This window comes from Myotis davidii, unplaced genomic scaffold, assembly GCF_000327345.1.
Source record: "Myotis davidii unplaced genomic scaffold, ASM32734v1 scaffold399, whole genome shotgun sequence".
Taxonomy (NCBI): Eukaryota; Metazoa; Chordata; class Mammalia; order Chiroptera; family Vespertilionidae; genus Myotis; species Myotis davidii.
In genome coordinates, this window is record NW_006292094.1 from 2,096,356 (window position 1) to 2,099,976 (window position 3,621).

Genomic DNA, 3,621 nt, shown 5'->3' on the forward strand with positions numbered 1-3,621 from the left:
ACAGACACATTCATAACGGCTACAGAAAAAATAAAAGACAAAGCAAAAATTCAAAATAGCCAGAAAATAAAAAATATTACCCTCACCGGGACAACACTAAGATAATCAGCTGACTTCTCAAAAGACACAACAGAAGTCAGGCGAACTTGGGATGTATCTCCAACGTGGTTAAACAAAATTAGGTTGAAACTAGAATACTTTGTCCAGTGAAAACATTTTTTAATAGTAAAAGTAAATAAAAATGTGTGTAGGAAAGCAAGAACAGAGAATGTGTCCCATATGCAATGGTCAAATGACAGCTTTGGCCTCTGAGGGGGCCAGTGCAGGAGCAGGGAGGAGGACAGCTGTGAGACTACTGTAGGAGACACATGATGGTAGCTGGACCAGAGGGGTCATTTCAGAAGTGATGAGAAGTGGGTATATTTTGAAAATAGTTATGTTTTGAAAATGAACCTGCCTCAATTTGCAGCTAAGTTAAATATAGGTTATGAGAAAATGGGGAGAGTGAAGGATGTCTCCAAAGTTTTTTGCCTGAGTTAACGGAAGGATGAAATAGCTGTTAACAACGGTGGGAAGGCCGCAGGAGGTGATTTGGGGGTAAATGAAAGATTTCGGAATTGCCAAATTTGGAAGTTTATTGGAACAACAAATGGATATGTCAAGGAGGCTATTTGGATATACAAGTCTGCAGTTAGGGGAGAGGTTTGGGCTAGAGAATAAAATTTGATAGTTTCAATATATATATATGTCCTTTTTGCATTTTTCCCTTATCATGGTGATGAAATAATCATTAACATTTATTGTTTACTGCGTGTGGAATACTGTGCAAAAACACTTATGTACATTATTTCATTTAATCTTTTTTTAAAATTTAAATTTTTTATTGTTGAAAGTATGACATGAGTCTCCTTTTTCTGCCATTGACCTCTCCCCGGCCACAGCACATGCCCTCACCCCCCTACTGTCTGTGTCCATGGTTATGCTCATTATTTCATTTACTCCTGACTGCTATCTACAGCAAATACTTTCAGCACTCTCTTTTGAAAGCTGTGAAAACGGAGGCTTTGAAAGGAGAAGGGATCCATCCAGATCACACGGATCTTAGTTGTCTATCAGTTTTGTCCCAGGCACTTGGAACAAGATCCCAGGCTGTCTTTGTATGATTGGAACATCCACCGAGCACCTTCTAGGGGATTACGGCTTGTCTTTTATTCAGAAGGTATGTATACACACCTGCTGCTCACCAAGCCCTGGGCGGAGTCCCAGGGGCTCAGAGATGCCTGAAGGGGGATCCTGACTCTGAGAGCCTCACAAACAGGCGGCCGGCAGCAGTCACACACTCACAGCCACCGGCTGGAGCACAGCCAGGCTGCAGCTCTTGTGTTTGGCCCACACACACTTTCTGAAATCAGGAGATTTTAAATAAAAACTCAAATTCCCGGATTCTTTTAAAAATAGGAAGGCCTGGCAACGCTGGGCTTACATTTCCACTTTGAATGGCAGCTTCCCTGGGGCGAACGTCCTTGGTCTCCAGTGGCCCAGGTCTCCATGAGGTGACCTGGTTGGTCCAGGAGGTGGCTGACTTTCATACCCTGGGGTTCGGCAGTGGGATGCAGCTAGAAGCACAGACAAGGAAGTCTTAATGGTCAACCAAGGCTTCGCTGATTGTCTCATAGTTAAGCCACAGGAACAGCGCATACAAACGTAAGGGTAGCAAGAAAGAGCATATTGTCCTCTGACCACGGCAAGTCTCAACGTGCGTGAAGGACAGCCGTGGTGACAGGGAGAATGATGCTGGGAATGAAAGCAGTGGTCACATCCTGGAGGCCCGTGGAGTACGTGCCTGAGTGGATCTGGTCTGGAGAGTGTAACAAGTTCACAGAAACACACACGCACGCACACAGGGGCTGGAAGAGGTATATGTTGAGTGTTTTGCAAAGCAAAGGTCCACATTTGTTGAATGAATGAATATATGAATACATGAATGAATGCACAAAGAATGAAGGAGGAGGCAGCCAACCACAGTGTCCATTGGTGGCAGCCTGGATGAAGCTTTTAAGCCTGAATGTGGCCGTGTGGCACACAACAAAGGGTTGCCCAGAGTTGGAGTGAAGGGTGGGCTGGTGGGTGGGTGTCTGTGATGGGCCGTTTGTGGAGGGAGCAGTCGCCTCTCCATGACACCAACCCACCTTCTGAAGGTCCAGGACCCCAGCTGCCCTTTCCCAGAAAGTGTCTTATTTCCTCTCCCTCCTGTCTCCCAGAACCAGCCCCGAGGAAGCACAGACATTTCAGAGCCTTCCCAGGCGTGGGTGAGGAGGGGGCTTAGCGCTGACCGTGGGCAGGAGAGGACAGATGGTCACTTCAGGCGCCTCTTACAGAAAACTGAGGCCGAGACAGGAGCACACCTTGCAGACCATGGGGCAGGGCTGGTGGTCTCCAAACAAAGGCTACTACCCAGCACAGCTCGGCCCCACAGCAGTGCAGGCCTGGGTGTGTGCCTGGGTGTGTGTCAGGACGGAGCAGGATAACCCACTTCTCGGAGTGGGGGGTGGGGGGGGCAGGACGCTGTTGCTCCGGTGACAGAATGGGGACCAGCTGAGTCACAAGAGGACAGAGAGCCTTTCCAAGCCTCTCTGATGTGCTCAGAGGTGACCTCCTTTCATTTAATCCTTCAAGAGCCTTGAAAGGCCAGAGGTCATTGACCCATGTTTAAACTGAGGTTTAAAGAGCTTGGTAACTTACAGTAAGTCACACAGCTAAGACGTGGCAGTGGCAGCACTTGAACTGAGGAGGACTTGGACTCAGGTCTAGCTGACCCCGAGTCAAGTGCTCTACCCACCAACCCACAAAGATCCCTCCCACACCCCAGGTCTTTGCCACCTGCCTCGCCTGGATCCCTCTTCCCAAGCCTCCCATTGGCCCCAGCGGGGGCAGCTCAGCTGGTTGGACCGTCCTCCCTCTAGGGCCAAGCTTGGGGATTTGATTCTAGTCAGGGCACATACAGCGAATACAGAAATAAGTGGAACAACAGATCGATGTCTCTCTCTCTCTTCCCCTTCCTCTCTAAGATCCATCCATCAATCAATAAACTTTAAAAATAAAGAGCCCTCCCCCCCCGCTTTTAGTATCCCACCTTTAGAGTCTTCATCCTTATTTCTTGACTCATTTAGATGCCTCTCCCACCCCAAGGTTAGCTACTAGAGCGGGAACTTTGCATTGCACTTAGGCATCCCTGGGCCTATATAGAAAGTCAGCCAATATTGGATGAATGAATGGATGAGTGAATGAACGGGCTGACGTTCAGCTTCCAAAGCCACAGTCGGTGAAGGGTGGGGGCTTCCAGGCATGTTCCTTAGCAGAGCAGTTGTTCACAGCGGACCCTTTGTTCTCAGAAGAGAGGGGCGCAGACGTCCGTCTGGCCCCAGAGGCTGTTCTCCCCCAGACCTGCCCTGCAGAGTCCCAGGGAAGCCCCCAGAGGTGGGAAGGCCTCCCACCTGCTCCCCGGAATTCGTCTCCTAAACTGATTTGTCAGCACCAGGAAGTGACATGACAGCTTTCCTCACGAAAGGGAAACTCCTCCGCGTTACCATGGGGATGGAACCCATTGGCTAATCACAGAGA